This window comes from Triticum aestivum, chromosome 1B (assembly GCF_018294505.1).
Source record: "Triticum aestivum cultivar Chinese Spring chromosome 1B, IWGSC CS RefSeq v2.1, whole genome shotgun sequence".
Lineage (NCBI taxonomy): Eukaryota > Viridiplantae > Streptophyta > Magnoliopsida > Poales > Poaceae > Triticum > Triticum aestivum.
The window spans coordinates 47,301,293-47,315,832 of NC_057795.1; the positions used below are offsets into that span (position 1 = coordinate 47,301,293).

General features: G+C 50.6%; 35 non-coding genes across 35 annotated transcripts; all 35 read left to right on the plus strand.

The window, feature by feature from the left end:
- Window positions 1-221: 221 nt before the first annotated feature.
- On the plus strand, window positions 222-340 carry LOC123153415 (5S ribosomal RNA). Its single transcript, XR_006476478.1, has one exon. It is a non-coding gene; the product is annotated as a 5S ribosomal RNA (ribosomal RNA).
- Window positions 341-630: 290 nt separating this feature from the next.
- LOC123153505 (5S ribosomal RNA) lies at window positions 631-749 on the plus strand. The gene has a single exon (XR_006476518.1). It is a non-coding gene; the product is annotated as a 5S ribosomal RNA (ribosomal RNA).
- A 297-nt stretch (window positions 750-1,046) lies between these two features.
- On the plus strand, window positions 1,047-1,165 carry LOC123153423 (5S ribosomal RNA). Its single transcript, XR_006476480.1, has one exon. It is a non-coding gene; the product is annotated as a 5S ribosomal RNA (ribosomal RNA).
- Window positions 1,166-1,462: 297 nt separating this feature from the next.
- LOC123152648 (5S ribosomal RNA) lies at window positions 1,463-1,581 on the plus strand. The gene has a single exon (XR_006476283.1). It is a non-coding gene; the product is annotated as a 5S ribosomal RNA (ribosomal RNA).
- A 297-nt stretch (window positions 1,582-1,878) lies between these two features.
- On the plus strand, window positions 1,879-1,997 carry LOC123153579 (5S ribosomal RNA). The gene has a single exon (XR_006476540.1). It is a non-coding gene; the product is annotated as a 5S ribosomal RNA (ribosomal RNA).
- A 297-nt stretch (window positions 1,998-2,294) lies between these two features.
- On the plus strand, window positions 2,295-2,413 carry LOC123153808 (5S ribosomal RNA). Its single transcript, XR_006476576.1, has one exon. It is a non-coding gene; the product is annotated as a 5S ribosomal RNA (ribosomal RNA).
- A 297-nt stretch (window positions 2,414-2,710) lies between these two features.
- Window positions 2,711-2,829, plus strand: LOC123153447 (5S ribosomal RNA). Its single transcript, XR_006476506.1, has one exon. It is a non-coding gene; the product is annotated as a 5S ribosomal RNA (ribosomal RNA).
- Window positions 2,830-3,125: 296 nt separating this feature from the next.
- Window positions 3,126-3,244, plus strand: LOC123153364 (5S ribosomal RNA). The gene has a single exon (XR_006476460.1). It is a non-coding gene; the product is annotated as a 5S ribosomal RNA (ribosomal RNA).
- A 297-nt stretch (window positions 3,245-3,541) lies between these two features.
- On the plus strand, window positions 3,542-3,660 carry LOC123155330 (5S ribosomal RNA). The gene has a single exon (XR_006477340.1). It is a non-coding gene; the product is annotated as a 5S ribosomal RNA (ribosomal RNA).
- Window positions 3,661-3,957: 297 nt separating this feature from the next.
- On the plus strand, window positions 3,958-4,076 carry LOC123153443 (5S ribosomal RNA). Its single transcript, XR_006476504.1, has one exon. It is a non-coding gene; the product is annotated as a 5S ribosomal RNA (ribosomal RNA).
- A 297-nt stretch (window positions 4,077-4,373) lies between these two features.
- LOC123154847 (5S ribosomal RNA) lies at window positions 4,374-4,492 on the plus strand. Its single transcript, XR_006477092.1, has one exon. It is a non-coding gene; the product is annotated as a 5S ribosomal RNA (ribosomal RNA).
- A 297-nt stretch (window positions 4,493-4,789) lies between these two features.
- LOC123153193 (5S ribosomal RNA) lies at window positions 4,790-4,908 on the plus strand. Its single transcript, XR_006476396.1, has one exon. It is a non-coding gene; the product is annotated as a 5S ribosomal RNA (ribosomal RNA).
- A 297-nt stretch (window positions 4,909-5,205) lies between these two features.
- Window positions 5,206-5,323, plus strand: LOC123155457 (5S ribosomal RNA). Its single transcript, XR_006477404.1, has one exon. It is a non-coding gene; the product is annotated as a 5S ribosomal RNA (ribosomal RNA).
- Window positions 5,324-5,620: 297 nt separating this feature from the next.
- Window positions 5,621-5,739, plus strand: LOC123153061 (5S ribosomal RNA). Its single transcript, XR_006476366.1, has one exon. It is a non-coding gene; the product is annotated as a 5S ribosomal RNA (ribosomal RNA).
- Window positions 5,740-6,036: 297 nt separating this feature from the next.
- On the plus strand, window positions 6,037-6,155 carry LOC123152788 (5S ribosomal RNA). The gene has a single exon (XR_006476325.1). It is a non-coding gene; the product is annotated as a 5S ribosomal RNA (ribosomal RNA).
- A 297-nt stretch (window positions 6,156-6,452) lies between these two features.
- On the plus strand, window positions 6,453-6,571 carry LOC123153200 (5S ribosomal RNA). Its single transcript, XR_006476404.1, has one exon. It is a non-coding gene; the product is annotated as a 5S ribosomal RNA (ribosomal RNA).
- Window positions 6,572-6,868: 297 nt separating this feature from the next.
- LOC123155220 (5S ribosomal RNA) lies at window positions 6,869-6,987 on the plus strand. The gene has a single exon (XR_006477282.1). It is a non-coding gene; the product is annotated as a 5S ribosomal RNA (ribosomal RNA).
- Window positions 6,988-7,284: 297 nt separating this feature from the next.
- LOC123154463 (5S ribosomal RNA) lies at window positions 7,285-7,403 on the plus strand. Its single transcript, XR_006476858.1, has one exon. It is a non-coding gene; the product is annotated as a 5S ribosomal RNA (ribosomal RNA).
- A 297-nt stretch (window positions 7,404-7,700) lies between these two features.
- On the plus strand, window positions 7,701-7,819 carry LOC123153343 (5S ribosomal RNA). Its single transcript, XR_006476452.1, has one exon. It is a non-coding gene; the product is annotated as a 5S ribosomal RNA (ribosomal RNA).
- Window positions 7,820-8,116: 297 nt separating this feature from the next.
- LOC123154600 (5S ribosomal RNA) lies at window positions 8,117-8,235 on the plus strand. The gene has a single exon (XR_006476939.1). It is a non-coding gene; the product is annotated as a 5S ribosomal RNA (ribosomal RNA).
- A 363-nt stretch (window positions 8,236-8,598) lies between these two features.
- LOC123153205 (5S ribosomal RNA) lies at window positions 8,599-8,717 on the plus strand. Its single transcript, XR_006476410.1, has one exon. It is a non-coding gene; the product is annotated as a 5S ribosomal RNA (ribosomal RNA).
- Window positions 8,718-9,014: 297 nt separating this feature from the next.
- On the plus strand, window positions 9,015-9,133 carry LOC123155286 (5S ribosomal RNA). The gene has a single exon (XR_006477336.1). It is a non-coding gene; the product is annotated as a 5S ribosomal RNA (ribosomal RNA).
- Window positions 9,134-9,430: 297 nt separating this feature from the next.
- LOC123154823 (5S ribosomal RNA) lies at window positions 9,431-9,549 on the plus strand. Its single transcript, XR_006477074.1, has one exon. It is a non-coding gene; the product is annotated as a 5S ribosomal RNA (ribosomal RNA).
- A 297-nt stretch (window positions 9,550-9,846) lies between these two features.
- On the plus strand, window positions 9,847-9,965 carry LOC123154915 (5S ribosomal RNA). The gene has a single exon (XR_006477123.1). It is a non-coding gene; the product is annotated as a 5S ribosomal RNA (ribosomal RNA).
- A 297-nt stretch (window positions 9,966-10,262) lies between these two features.
- LOC123151547 (5S ribosomal RNA) lies at window positions 10,263-10,381 on the plus strand. Its single transcript, XR_006475702.1, has one exon. It is a non-coding gene; the product is annotated as a 5S ribosomal RNA (ribosomal RNA).
- Window positions 10,382-10,678: 297 nt separating this feature from the next.
- On the plus strand, window positions 10,679-10,797 carry LOC123151618 (5S ribosomal RNA). The gene has a single exon (XR_006475747.1). It is a non-coding gene; the product is annotated as a 5S ribosomal RNA (ribosomal RNA).
- Window positions 10,798-11,094: 297 nt separating this feature from the next.
- LOC123155028 (5S ribosomal RNA) lies at window positions 11,095-11,213 on the plus strand. The gene has a single exon (XR_006477168.1). It is a non-coding gene; the product is annotated as a 5S ribosomal RNA (ribosomal RNA).
- A 297-nt stretch (window positions 11,214-11,510) lies between these two features.
- Window positions 11,511-11,629, plus strand: LOC123154160 (5S ribosomal RNA). The gene has a single exon (XR_006476700.1). It is a non-coding gene; the product is annotated as a 5S ribosomal RNA (ribosomal RNA).
- Window positions 11,630-11,926: 297 nt separating this feature from the next.
- On the plus strand, window positions 11,927-12,044 carry LOC123154377 (5S ribosomal RNA). Its single transcript, XR_006476822.1, has one exon. It is a non-coding gene; the product is annotated as a 5S ribosomal RNA (ribosomal RNA).
- A 295-nt stretch (window positions 12,045-12,339) lies between these two features.
- Window positions 12,340-12,458, plus strand: LOC123154739 (5S ribosomal RNA). Its single transcript, XR_006477031.1, has one exon. It is a non-coding gene; the product is annotated as a 5S ribosomal RNA (ribosomal RNA).
- Window positions 12,459-12,755: 297 nt separating this feature from the next.
- Window positions 12,756-12,874, plus strand: LOC123154546 (5S ribosomal RNA). Its single transcript, XR_006476903.1, has one exon. It is a non-coding gene; the product is annotated as a 5S ribosomal RNA (ribosomal RNA).
- A 296-nt stretch (window positions 12,875-13,170) lies between these two features.
- Window positions 13,171-13,289, plus strand: LOC123154317 (5S ribosomal RNA). The gene has a single exon (XR_006476775.1). It is a non-coding gene; the product is annotated as a 5S ribosomal RNA (ribosomal RNA).
- A 297-nt stretch (window positions 13,290-13,586) lies between these two features.
- On the plus strand, window positions 13,587-13,705 carry LOC123154689 (5S ribosomal RNA). The gene has a single exon (XR_006476992.1). It is a non-coding gene; the product is annotated as a 5S ribosomal RNA (ribosomal RNA).
- Window positions 13,706-14,002: 297 nt separating this feature from the next.
- LOC123154390 (5S ribosomal RNA) lies at window positions 14,003-14,120 on the plus strand. The gene has a single exon (XR_006476828.1). It is a non-coding gene; the product is annotated as a 5S ribosomal RNA (ribosomal RNA).
- Window positions 14,121-14,415: 295 nt separating this feature from the next.
- Window positions 14,416-14,534, plus strand: LOC123154101 (5S ribosomal RNA). Its single transcript, XR_006476671.1, has one exon. It is a non-coding gene; the product is annotated as a 5S ribosomal RNA (ribosomal RNA).
- The last annotated feature ends 6 nt before the right edge of the window (window positions 14,535-14,540 follow it).

The window sequence follows — 14,540 nt, forward strand, 5'->3', positions numbered from 1 at the left end:
GCACAAGTGCGGTAAGTTATAGCTGGGTGCTCACGATTCACGAGTCTAGCGGCGGCGTTGTGGCGCGGCAAGCGTGCACTAGTGCGGTTGAGAGGGAGGGGTGGAAACCGCGTTAAACTCGTCTCCGTAGTTGAGAGGGAGCGGCCAAAGCAATGTACAATCGTCTTTGTAGTGGAGCTGGGAGGGGCAAGTATAAGGGACGTAGACGGGGGTAACATGTTGGATGCGATCATACCAGCACTAAACCACCGGATCCCATCAGAACTCTGAAGTTAAGCGTGCTTGGGCGAGAGTAGTACTAGGATGGGTGTCCTCCTGGGAAGTCCTCGTGTTGCATTCCCTTTTTAATTTTTTTGTGCCGCTTGCAAAACAAAACGCACGTAATATATTTACCGTGTTTTATTATTTTGCACGAGTGCGGTAAGTTATAGCTTGGTGCTCACGATTCACGAATCTAGCGGCGGCGTTGTGGCGCGGCAAGCGTGCACTGGTGCGGTTGAGAGGGAGGGGTGGAAACCGCGTTAAACTCGTCTCCGTAGTTGAGAGGGAGCGGCCAAAGCAATGTACAATCGTCTTTGTAATGGAGTTGGGAGAGGCAAGGATAAGGGACGAAGACGGGGGTAACATGTCGGATGCGATCATACCAGCACTAAAGCACTGGATCCCATCAGAACTCCGAAGTTAAGCGTGCTTGGGCGAGAGTAGTACTAGGATGGGTGTCCTCCTGGGAAGTCCTCGTGCTGCATTCCCTTTCTAAATTTTTTTGCGCCGCTTGCAAAACAAAATGCACGTGTAAGTATTATATTTACCGTGTTCTATTATTTTGCACAAGTGCGGTAAGTTATAGCTGGGTGCTCACGATTCACGAGTCTAGCAGCGGCGTTGTGGCGCGGCAAGCGTGCACTAGTGCGGTTGAGAGGGAGGGGTGGAAACCGCGTTAAACTCGTCTCCGTAGTTGAGAGGGAGCGGCCAAAGCAATGTACAATCGTCTTTGTAGTGGAGCTGGGAGGGGCAAGGATAAGGGACGTAGACGGGGGTAACATGTTGGATGCGATCATACCAGCACTAAACCACCGGATCCCATCAGAACTCTGAAGTTAAGCGTGCTTGGGCGAGAGTAGTACTAGGATGGGTGTCCTCCTGGGAAGTCCTCGTGTTGCATTCCCTTTTTAATTTTTTTTGCGCCGCTTGCAAAACAAAACGCACGTGTAAGTAATATATTTACCGTGTTTTATTATTTTGCACGAGTGTGGTAAGTTATAGCTGGGTGCTCACGATTCACGAATCTAGCGGCGGCGTTGTGGCGCGGCAAGCTTGCACTGGTGCGGTTGAGAGGGAGGGGTGGAAACCGCGTTAAACTCGTCTCCGTAGTTGAGAGGGAGCGGCCAAAGCAATGTACAATCGTCTTTGTAGTGGAGTTGGGAGAGGCAAGGATAAGGGACGAAGACGGGGGTAACATGTCGGATGCGATCATACCAGCACTAAAGCACTGGATCCCATCAGAACTCCGAAGTTAAGCGTGCTTGGGCGAGAGTAGTACTAGGATGGGTGTCCTCCTGGGAAGTCCTCGTGTTGCATTCCCTTTCTAATTTTTTTTGCGCCGCTTGCAAAACAAAATGCACGTGTAAGTATTATATTTACCGTGTTTTATTATTTTGCACAAGTGCGGTAAGTTATAGCTGGGTGCTCACGATTCACGAGTCTAGCGGCGGCGTTGTGGCGCGGCAAGCGTGCACTCGTGCGGTTGAGAGGGAGGGGTGGAAACCGCGTTAAACTCGTCTCTGTAGTTGAGAGGGAGCGGCCAAAGCAATGTACAATCGTCTTTGTAGTGGAGCTGGGAGGGGCAAGGATAAGGGACGTAGACGGGGGTAACATGTTGGATGCGATCATACCAGCACTAAACCACCGGATCCCATCAGAACTCTGAAGTTAAGCGTGCTTGGGCGAGAGTAGTACTAGGATGGGTGTCCTCTTGGGAAGTCCACGTGTTGCATTCCCTTTTTAATTTTTTTTGCGCCGCTTCCAAAACAAAACGCACGTGTAAGTAATATATTTACTGTGTTTTATTATTTTGCACGAGTGCGGAAAGTTATAGCTGGGTGCTCACGATTCACGAATCTAGCGGCGGCGTTGTGGCGCGCCAAGCGTGCACTGGTGCGGTTGAGAGGGAGGGGTGGAAACCGCGTTAAACTCGTCTCCGTAGTTGAGAGGGAGCGGCCAAAGCAATGTACAATCGTCTTTGTAGTGGAGCTGCGAGGGGCAAGGACAAGGGACGAAGACGGGGGTAACAGGTCGGATGCGATCATACTAGCACTAAAGCATCGGATCCCATGAGAACTCCGAAGTTAAGCGTGCTTGGGCGAGAGTAGTACTAGGATGGGTGACCTCCTGGGAAGTCCTCGTGTTGCATTCCCTTTTTAATTTTTTTTGCGCCGCTTGCAAAACAAAACGCACGTGTAAGTAATATATTTACCGTGTTTTATTATTTTGCAGGAGTGCGGTAAGTTATAGCTGGGTGCTCACGATTCACGGTTCTAGCGGCGGCGTTGTGGCGCGGCAAGCGTGCACTGGTGCGGTTGAGAGGGAGGGGTGCAAACCGCGTTAAACTCGTCTCCGTAGTTGAGAGGGAGCGGCCAAAGCAATGTACAATCGTCTTTGTAGTGGAGCTGGGAGGGGCAAGGATAAGGGACGAAGACGGGGGTAACATGTCGGATGCGATCATACCAGCACTAAAGCACCGGATCCCATCAGAACTCTGAAGTTAAGCATGCTTGGGCGAGAGTAGTACTAGGATGGGTGACCTCCTGGGAACTCCTCGTGTTGCATTCCCTTTTTAATTTTTTTGCGCCGCTTGCAAAACAAAATGCACGTGTAAGTAATATATTTACCGTGTTTTATTATTTTGCACGAGTGAGGTAAGTTATAGCTGGGTGCTCACGATTCACGAGTCTATCGGCAGCGTTCTGGCGTGGCAAGCGTGCACTGGTGCGGTTGAGAGGAAGGGGTGGAAACCGCGTTCAACTCGTCTCCGTAGTTGAGAGGGAGCGGCCAAAGCAATGTACAATCGTCTTTGTAGTGGAGCTGCGACGGGCAAGGACAAGGGACGAAGACGGGGGTAACATGTCGGATGCGATCATACCAGCACTAAAGCACCGGATCCCATCAGAACTCCGAAGTTAAGCGTGCTTGGGCGAGAATAGTACTAGGATGGGTGACCTCCTGGGAAGTCCTCGTGTTGCATTCCCCTTTTAATTTTCTTTGCGCCGCTTGCAAAACAAAATGCACGCGTAAGTAATATATTTACCGTGTTTTATTATTTTGCACGAGTGCGGTAAGTTATAGTTGGGTGCTCACAATTCACGAATCTAGCGGCGGCGTTGTGGCGCGGTAAGCGTGCACTTGTGCGGTTGAGAGGGAGGGGTGGAAACCGCGTTAAACTCGTCTCCGTAGTTGAGAGGGAGCGGCCAAAGCAATGTACAATCGTCTTTGTAGTGGAGCTGGGAGGGGCAAGGATAAGGGACGAAGACGGGGGTAACATGTCGGATGCGATCGTACCAGCACTAAAGCACCGGATCCCATCAGAACTCTGAAGTTAAGCATGCTTGGGAGAGAGTAGTACTAGGATGGGTGACCTCCTGGGAAGTCCTGGTGTTGCATACCCTTTTTAATTTTGTTTGCGCCGCTTGCAAAACAAAACGCACGTGTAAGTAATATATTTACCGTGTTTTATTATTTTGCACGAGTACGGTAAGTTATAGCTTGTTGCTCACGATTCACGAGACTATCGGCGGCGTTATGGCGTGGCAAGCGTGCACTGGTGCGGTTGAGAGGAAGGGGTGGAAACCGCGTTCAACTCGTCTCCGTAGTTGAGAGGGAGCGACCAAAGCAATGTACAATCGTCTTTGTAGTGGAGCTGCGAGGGGCAAGGACAAGGGACGAAGACGGGGGTAACATGTCGGATGCGATCATACCAGCACTAAAGCACCGGATCCCATCAGAACTCCGAAGTTAAGCGTGCTTGGGCGAGAATAGTACTAGGATGGGTGACCTCCTGGGAAGTCCTCGTGTTGCATTCCCTTTTTAATTTTTTTTGCGCCGCTTGCAAAACAAAACACACCTGTAAGTAATATATTTACCGTGTTTTATTATTTTGCACGAGTGCGGTAAGTTATAGCTGGGTGCTCACGATTCACGAATCTAGCGGCGGCGTTGTGGCGCGGCAAGCGTGCACTGGTGCGGTTGAGAGGGAGGGGTGGAAACCGCGTTAAACTCGTCTCCGTAGTTGAGAGGGAGCGGCCAAAGCAATGTACAAGCGTCTTTGTAGTGGAGCTGCATGGGGCAAGGACGAGGGACGAAGACGGGGGAAACATGTCGGATGCGATCATACCAGCACTAAAGCATCGGATCCCATTAGAACTTCGAAGTTAAGCGTGCCTGGGGGAGAGTAGTACTAGGATGGGTGACCTCCTGGGAAGTCCTCGTGTTGCATTCCCTTTTTAATTTTTTTTGCGCCGCTTGCAAAACAAAACGCACGTGTAAGTAATATATTTACCGTGTTTTATTATTTTGCACGAGTGCGGTAAGTTATAGCAGGGTGCTCACGATTCACGAGTCTAGTGGCGGCGTTGTGGCGCGGCAAGCGTGCACTGGTGCGGTTGAGAGGGAGGGGTGGAAACCGCGTTAAACTCGTCTCCGTAGTTGAGAGGGAGCGGCCAAAGCAATGTACAATCGTCTTTGTAGTGGAGCTGGGAGGGGCAAGGACAAGGGACGAAGACGGGGGTAACATGTCGGATGCGATCATACCAGCACTAAAGCACCGGATCCCATCAGAACTCCGAACCTAAGCGTGCTTGGGCGAGAGTAGTACTAGGATGGGTGACCTCCTGGGAAGTCCTCGTGTTGCATTCCCCTTTTAATTTTTTTTGCGCCACTTGCAAAACAAAATGCACGTGTAAGTACTATATTTACCGTGTTTTATTATTTTGCACGAGTGCGGTAAGTTATAGCTGGGTGCTCACGATTCACGAATCTAGCGGCGGCGTTGTGGCGCGGCAAGCGTGCACTTGTGTGGTTGAGAGGGAGGGGTGGAAACCGCGTTAAACTCGTCTCCGTAGTTGAGAGGGAGCAGCCAAAGCAATGTACAATCGTCTTTGTAGTGGAGCTGGGAGGGGCAAGGATAAGGGACGAAGACGGGGGTAACATGTCGGATGCGATCGTACCAGCACTAAAGCACCGGTCCCATCAGAACTCTGAAGTTAAGCATGCTTGGGAGAGAGTAGTACTAGGATGGGTGACCTCCTGGGAAGTCCTCGTGTTGCATTCCCTTTTTAATTTTTTTTGCGCCGCTTGCAAAACAAAACGCACGTGTAAGTAATATATTTACCGTGTTTTATTATTTTGCACGAGTGCGGTAAGTTATAGCTGGGTGCTCACGATTCACGATTCTAGCGGCGGCGCTGTGGCGCGGCAAGCGTGCACTGGTGCGGTTGAGAGGGAGGGGTGGAAACCGCGTTAAACTCGTCTCCATAGTTGAGAGGGAGCGGCCAAAGCAATGTACAATCGTCTTTGTAGTGGAGCTGGGAGGGGCAAGGATAAGGGACGAAGACGGGGGTAACATGTCGGATGCGATCATACCAGCACTAAAGCACCGGATCCCATCAGAACTCTGAAGTTAAGCATGCTTGGGCGAGAGTAGTACTAGGATGGGTGACCTCCTGGGAAGTTCTCGTGTTGCATTCCCTTTTTAATTTTTTTTGCGCCGCTTGCAAAACAAAACGCACGTGTAAGTAATATATTTACCGTGTTTTATTATTTTGCACGAGTGCGGTAAGTTATAGCTGGGTGCTCACGATTCACGAGTCTAGCGGCGGCGTTGTGGCGTGGCAAGCGTGCATTGGTGCGGTTGAGAGGAAGGGGTGGAAACCGCGTTCAACTCGTCTCCGTAGTTGAGAGGGAGCGGCCAAAGCAATGTACAATCGTCTTTGTAGTGGAGCTGCGAGGGGCAAGGACAAGGGACGAAAACGGGGGTAACATGTCGGATGCGATCATACCAGCACTAAAGCACCGGATCCCATCAGAACTTCGAAGTTAAGCGTGCTTGGGCGAGAATAGTACTAGGATGGGTGACCTCCTGGGAAGTCCTCGTGTTGCATTCCCTTTTTAATTTTTTTTGCGCCGCTTGCAAAACAAAACACACGTGTAAGTAATATATTTACCGTGTTTTATTATTTTGCACGAGTGCGGTAAGTTATAGCTGGGTGCCCACGATTCATGAATCTAGCGGCGGCGTTGTGGCGCGGCAAGCGTGCACTGGTGCGGTTGAGAGGGAGGGGTGGAAACCGCGTTAAACTCGTCTCCGTAGTTGAGAGGGAGCGGCCAAAGCAATGTACAATCGTCTTTGTAGTGGAGCTGGGAGGGGCAAGGACAAGGGACGAAGACGGGGGTAACATGTCGGATGCGATCATACCAGCACTAAAGCACCGGATCCCATCAGAACTCCGAACCTAAGCGTGCTTGGGCGAGAGTAGTACTAGGATGGGTGACCTCCTGGGAAGTCCTCGTGTTGCATTCCCCTTTTAATTTTTTTTGCGCCGCTTGCAAAACAAAATGCACGTGTAAGTACTATATTTACCGTGTTTTATTATTTTGCAGGAGTGCGGTAAGTTATAGCTGGGTGCTCACGATTCACGAATCTAGTGGCGGCGTTGTGGCGCGGCAAGCGTGCACTGGTGCGGTTGAGAGGGAGGGGTGGAAACCGCGTTAAACTCGTCTCCGTAGTTGAGAGGGAGCGGCCAAAGCAATGTACAATCGTCTTTGTAGTGGAGCTGGGAGGGGCAAGGATAAGGGACGAAGACGGGGGTAACATGTCGGATGCGATCGTACCAGCACTAAAGCACCGGTTCCCATCAGAACTCTGAAGTTAAGCATGCTTGGGAGAGAGTAGTACTAGGATGGGTGACCTCCTGGGAAGTCCTCGTGTTGCATTCCCTTTTTAAATTTTTTTGCGCCGCTTGCAAAACAAAACGCCCGTGTAAGTAATATATTTACCGTGTTTTATTATTTTGCACGAGTGCGGTAAGTTATAGCTGGGTGCTCACGATTCACGATTCTAGCAGCGGCGTTGTGGCGCGGCAAGCGTGCACTGGTGCGGTTGAGAGGGAGGGGTGGAAACCGCGTTAAACTCGTCTCCGTAGTTGAGAGGGAGCGGCCAAAGCAATGTACAATCGTCTTTGTAGTGGAGCTGGGAGGGGCAAGGATAAGGGACGAAGACGGGGGTAACATGTCGGATGCGATCATACCAGCACTAAAGCACCGGATCCCATCAGAACTCTGAAGTTAAGCATGCTTGGGCGAGAGTAGTACTAGGATGGGTGACCTCCTGGCAAGTTCTCGTGTTGCATTCCCTTTTTAATTTTTTTTGCGCCGCTTGCAAAACAAAACGCACGTGTAAGTAATATATTTACCGTGTTTTATTATTTTGCACGAGTGCGGTAAGTTATAGCTGGGTGCTCACGATTCACGAGTCTAGCGGCGGCGTTGTGGCGCGGCAAGCGTGCACTGGTGCGGTTGAGAGGAAGGGGTGGAAACCGCGTTCAACTCGTCTCCGTAGTTGAGAGGGAGCGGCCAAAGCAATGTACAATCGTCTTTGTAGTGGAGCTGCGAGGGGCAAGGACAAGGGACGAAGACGGGGGTAACATGTCGGATGCGATCATACCAGCACTAAAGCATCGGATCCCATCAGAACTCCGAAGTTAAGCATGCTTGGGCGAGAGTAGTACTAGGATGGGTGACCTCCTGGGAAGTCCTCGTGTTGCATTCCCTTTTTAATTTTTTTTGCGCCGCTTGCAAAACAAAACGCACGTGTAAGTAATATATTTACCGTGTTTTATTATTTTGCACGAGTGCGGTAATTTATAGCTGGGTGCTCACAATTCACGAGTCTAGCGGCGGCGTTGTGGCGCGGCAAGCGTGCACTGGTGCGGTTGACAGGGAGGGGTGGAAACCGCGTTAAACTCGTCTCCGTAGTTGAGAGGGAGCGGCCAAAGAAATGTACAATCGTCTTTGTAGTGGAGCTGGGAGGGGCAAGGACAAGGGACGAAGACGGGGGTAATATGTCAGATGCGATCATACCAACACAAAACCACCGGATCCCATTAGAACTCCGAAGTTAAGCGTGCTTGGGCGAGAGTAGTACTAGGATGGGTGACCTCTTGGGAAGTCCTCGTGTTGCATTCCCTTTTTAATTTTTTTTCCGTCGCTTGCAAAACAAAACGCACGTGTAAGTAATATATTTACCGTGTTTTATTATTTTGCACGAGTGCGGTAAGTTATAGCAGGGTGCTGTGTAAGTAATATATTTACCGTGTTTTATTATTTTGCACGAGTGCGGTAAGTTATAGCAGGGTGCTCACAATTCACGAGTCTAGCGGCGGCGTTGTGGCGCGGCAAGCGTGCACTGGTGCGGTTGAGAGGGAGGGGTGGAAACTGCGTTAAACTCGTCTCCATAGTTGAGAGGGAGCGGCCAAAGCAATGTACAATCGTCTTTGTAGTGGAGCTGGGAGGGGCAAGGACAAGGGACGAAGACGGGGGTAACATGTCGGATGCGATCATACCAGCACTAAAGCACCGGATCCCATCAGAACTCCGAACCTAAGCGTGCTTGGGCGAGAGTAGTACTAGGATGGGTGACCTCCTGGGAAGTCCTCGTGTTGCATTCCCCTTTTAATTTTTTTTGCGCCGCTTGCAAAACAAAATGCACGTGTAAGTACTATATTTACCGTGTTTTATTATTTTGCACGAGTGCGGTAAGTTATAGCTGGGTGCTCACGATTCACGAATCTAGCGGCGGCGTTGTGGCGCGGCAAGCGTGCACTGGTGCGGTTGAGAGGGAGGGGTGGAAACCGCGTTAAACTCGTCTCCATAGTTGAGAGGGAGCGGCCAAAGCAATGTACAATCGTCTTTGTAGTGGAGCTGGGAGGGGCAAGGATAAGGGACGAAGACGGGGGTAACATGTCGGATGCGATCGTACCAGCACTAAAGCACCGGTTCCCATCAGAACTCTGAAGTTAAGCATGCTTGGGAGAGAGTAGTACTAGGATGGGTGACCTCATGGGAAGTCCTCGTGTTGCATTCCCTTTTTAATTTTTTTTGCGCCGCTTGCAAAACAAAACGCACGTGTAAGTAATATATTTACCGTGTTCTATTATTTTGCACGAGTGCGGTAAGTTATAGCTGGGTGCTCACGATTCACGATTCTAGCGGCGGCGTTGTGGCGCGGCAAGCGTGCACTGGTACGGTTGAGAGGGAGGGGTGGAAACCGCGTTAAACTCGTCTCCGTAGTTTAGAGGGAGCGGCCAAAGCAATGTACAATCGTCTTTGTAGTGGAACTGGGAGGGGCAAGGATAAGGGACGAAGACGGGGGTAACATGTCGGATGCGATCATAGCAGCACTAAAGCACCGGATCCCAACAGAACTCTGAAGTTAAGCATGCTTGGGCGAGAGTAGTACTAGGATGGGTGACCTCCTGGGAAGTTCTCGTGTTGCATTCCCTTTTTAATTTTTTTTGCGCCGCTTGCAAAACAAAACGCACGTGTAAGTAATATATTTACCGTGTTTTAATATTTTGCACGAGTGCGGTAAGCTATAGCTGGGTGCTCACGACTCACGAGTCTAGCAGCGGCGTTATGGCGCGGCAAGCGTGCACTGGTGCGGTTGAGAGGCAGGGGTGGAAACCGCATTAAACTCGTCTCCGTAGTTGAGAGGGAGCGGCCAAAGCAATGTACAATCGTCTTTGTAGTGGAGCTGGGAGGGGCCAGGATAAGGGACGAAGACGGGGGTAACATGTTGGATGCTATCATACCAGCACTAAAGCACTGGATCCCATCAGAAATCTAAAGTTAAGCGTGCTTGGGCTAGAGTAGTACTAGGATGGGTGACCTCCTGGGAAGTCCTCGTGTTGCATTCCTGTTTTAATTTTTTTTGCGCCGCTTGCAAAACAAAACGCACGTGTAAGTAATATATTTACCGTGTTTTATTATTTTGCACGAGTGCGGTAAGTTATAGCTGGGTGCTCACGATTCACGAGTCTAGCGGCGGCGTTGTGGCGCGGCAAGCGTGCACTGGTGCGGTTGAGAGGGAGGGGTGGAAACCGCGTTAAACTCGTCTCCGTAGTTGAGAGGGAGCGGCCAAAGCAATGTACAATCGTCTTTGTAGTGGTGCTGGGAGGGGCAAGGATAAGGGACGAAGACGGGGGTAACATGTCGGATGCGATCATACCAGCACTAAAGCACCGGATCCCATCAGAACTCCGAAGTTAAGCGTGCTTGGGCTAGAGTAGTACTAGGATGGGTGACCTCCTGGGAAGTCCTCGTGTTGCATTCCTGTTTTAATTTTTTTTGCGCCGCTTGCAAAACAAAACGCACGTGTAAGTAATATATTTACCGTGTTTTATTATTTTGCACGAGTGCGGTAAGTTATAGCTGGGTGCTCACGATTCACGAGTCTAGCGGCGGCGTTGTGGCGCGGCAAGCGTGCACTGGTGCGGTTGAGAGGGAGGGGTGGAAACCGCGTTAAACTCGTCTCCGTAGTTGAGAGGGAGGGGCCAAAGTAATGTACAATCGTCTTTGTAGTGGTGCTGGGAGGGGCAAGGATAAGGGACGAAGACGGGGGTAACATGTCGGATGCGATCATACCAGCACTAAAGCACCGGATCCCATCAGAACTCCGAAGTTAAGCGTGCTTGGGCTAGAGTAGTACTAGGATGGGTGACCTCCTGGGAAGTCCTCGTGTTGCATTCCTGTTTTAATTTTTTTTGCGCCGCTTGCAAAACAAAACGCACGTGTAAGTAATATATTTACCGTGTTTTATTATTTTGCACGAGTGCGGTAAGTTATAGCTGGGTGCTCACGATTCACGAGTCTAGCGGCGGCGTTGTGGCGCGGCAAGCGTGCACTGGTGCGGTTGAGAGGGAGGGGTGGAAACCGCGTTAAACTCGTCGCTGTAGTTGAGAGGGAGCGGCCAAAGCAATGTACAATCGTCTTTGTAGTGGAGCTGGGAGGGGCAAGGATAAGGGACGAAGACGGGGGTAACATGTCGGATGCGATCATACCAGCACTAAAGCACCGGATCCCATCAGAACTCCGAAGTTAAGCGTGCTTGGGCGAGAGTAGTACTAGGATGGATGACCTCCTGGGAAGTCCTCGTGTTGCATTCCCTTTTTAAATTTTTTTGCGCCGCTTGCAAAACAAAACGCACGTGTAAGTAATATATTTACCGTGTTTTATTATTTTACACGGGTGCGGTAAGTTATAGCTGGGTGCTCACGATTCATGAGTCTAGCGGCGGGGTTGTGGCGCGGCAAGCGTGCACTGGTGCGGTTGAGAGGGAGGGGTGGAAACCGCGTTAAACTCGTCTCCGTAGTTGAGAGGGAGCGGCCAAAGCATTGTATAATCGTCTTTGTAGTGGAGCTGGGAGGGGCAATGATAAGGGACGAAGATGGGGGTAACATGTCCTATGCGATCATACCAGCACTAAAGCACCGGATCCCATCAGAACTCCGAAGTTAAGCGTGCTTGGGCGAGAGTAGTACTAGGATGGGTGACCTCCTGGGAAGTCCTCATGTTGCATTCCCTTTTTAATTTTTTTTGCGCCGCTTGTAAAACAAAACGCACGTGTAAGTAATATATTTACCGTGTTTTATTATTTTGCACGAGTGCGGTAAGTTATAGCTGGGTGCTCACGACTCACGAGTCTAGCGGCGGCGTTGTGGCGCGGCAAGCGTGCACTGGTGCGGTTGAGAGGGAGGGGTGGAAACCGCGTTAAACTCGTCTCCGTAGTTGAGAGGGAGCGGCCAAAGCAATGTACAATCGTCTTTGTTGTGGAGCTGGGAGGGGCAAGGATAAGGGACGAAGACTGGGGTAACATGTCGGATGCGATCATACCAGCACTAAAGCACTGGATCCCATCAGAACTCCGAAGTTAAGCGTGCTTGGGTGAGAGTAGTACTAGGATGGGTGACCTCCTGGAAGTCCTCGTGTTGCATTCCCTTTTTAATTTTTTTGCGTCGCTTGCAAAACAAAACGCACGTGTAAGTAATATATTTACCGTGTTTTATTATTTTGCACGAGTGCGGTAAGTTATAGCTGGGTGCTCTCGATTCACGAGTCTAGCGGCGGCGTTGTGGCGCGGCAAGCGTGCACTGGTGCAGTTGACAGGGAGGGATGGAAACCGCGTTAAACTCGTCTCCGTAGTTGAGAGGGAGCGGCCAAAGCAATGTACAATCGTCTTTGTAGTGGAGCTGGGAGGGGCCAGGATAAGGGACGAAGACGGGGTAACATGTTGGATGCGATCATACCAGCACTAAAGCACTGGATCCCATCAGAACTCCGAAGTTAAGCGTGCTTGGGCGAGAGTAGTACTAGGATAGGTGACCTCCTGGGAAGTCCTCAGGTTGCATTCCCTTTTTAATTTTTTTTGCACCGCTTGCAAAACAAAACGCACGTGTAAGTAATATATTTACCGTGTTTTATTATTTTGCACGAGTGCGGTAAGTTATAGCTGGGTGCTCACGATTCACGAGTCTAGCGGCGGCGTTGTGGCGCGGCAAGCGTGCACTGGTGCGGTTGAGAGGGACGGGTGGAAACCGCGTTAAACTCGTCACCGTAGTTGAGAGGGAGCGGCCAAAGCAATGTACAATCGTCTTTGTAGTGGAGCTGGGAGGGGCAAGGATAAGGGACGAAGACGAGGGTAACATGTCGGATGCGATCATACCAGCACTAAAGCACCGGATCCCATCAGAACTCCGAAGTTAAGCGTGCTTGGGCGAGAGTAGAACTAGCATGGTTGACCTCCTGGGAAGTCCTCGTGTTGCATTCCCTTTTTATTTTTTTTGCGTCGCTTGCAAAACAAAACGCACGTGTAAGTAATATATTTACCGTGTTTTATTATTTTGCACGAGTGCGGTAAGTTATAGCTGGGTGCTCACGATTCACGAGTCTAGCGGCGGCGTTGTGGCGCGGCAAGCGTGCACTGGTGCGGTTGAGAGGGAGGGGTGGAAACCGCGTTAAACTCGTCGCTGTAGTTGAGAGGGAGCGGCCAAAGCAATGTACAATCGTCTTTGTAGTGGAGCTGGGAGGGGCAAGGATAAGGGACGAAGACGGGGGTAACATGTCGGATGCGATCATACCAGCACTAAAGCACCGGATCCCATCAGAACTCCGAAGTTAAGCGTGCTTGGGCGAGAGTAGTACTAGGATGGATGACCTCCTGGGAAGTTCTCGTGTTGCATTCCCTTTTTAAATTTTTTTGCGCCGCTTGCAAAACAAAACGCACGTGTAAGTAATATATTTACCGTGTTTTATTATTTTACACGGGTGCGGTAAGTTATAGCTGGGTGCTCACGATTCATGAGTCTAGCGGCGGGGTTGTGGCGCGGCAAGCGTGCACTGGTGCGGTTGAGAGGGAGGGGTGGAAACCGCGTTGAACTCGTCTCCGTAGTTGAGAGGGAGCGGCCAAAGCATTGTATAATCGTCTTTGTAGTGGAGCTGGGAGGGGCAATGATAAGGGACGAAGATGGGGGTAACATGTCCGATGCGATCATACCAGCACTAAAGCACCGGATCCGATCAGAACTCCGAAGTTAAGCGTGCTTGGGCGAGAGTAGTACTAGGATGGGTGACCTCCTGGGAAGTCCTCATGTTGCATTCCATTTTTAATTTTTTTTGCGCCGCTTGCAAAACAAAACACACGTGTAAGTAATATATTTACCGTGTTTTATTATTTTGCACGAGTGCGGTAAGTTATAGCTGGGTGCTCACGACTCACGAGTCTAGCGGCGGCGTTGTGGCGCGGCAAGCGTGCACTGGTGCGGTTGAGAGGGAGGGGTGGAAACCGCGTTAAACTCGTCTCCGTAGTTGAGAGGGAGCGGCCAAAGCAATGTACAATCGTCTTTGTAGTGGAGCTGGGAGGGGCAAGGATAAGGGACGAAGACGGTGGTAACATGTCGGATGCGATCATACCAGCACTAAAGCACTGGATCCCATCAGAACTCCGAAGTTAAGCGTGCTTGGGTGAGAGTAGTACTAGGATGGGTGACCTCCTGGAAGTCCTCGTGTTGCATTCCCTTTTTAATTTTTTTGCGTCGCTTGCAAAACAAAACGCACGTGTAAGTAATATATTTACCGTGTTTTATTATTTTGCACGAGTGCGGTAAGTTATAGCTGGGTGCTCTCGATTCACGAGTCTAGCGGCGGCGTTGTGGCGCGGCAAGCGTGCACTGGTGCAGTTGAGAGGGAGGGGTGGAAACCGCGTTAAACTCGTCTCCGTAGTTGAGAGGGAGCGGCCAAAGCAATGTACAATCGTCTTTGTAGTGGAGCTGGGAGGGGCCAGGATAAGGGACGAAGACGGGGTAACATGTTGGATGCGATCATACCAGCACTAAAGCACTGGATCCCATCAGAACTCCGAAGTTAAGCGTGCTTGGGCGAGAGTAGTACTAGGATGGGTGACCTCCTGGGAAGTCCTCGTGTTGCATTCCCTTTTT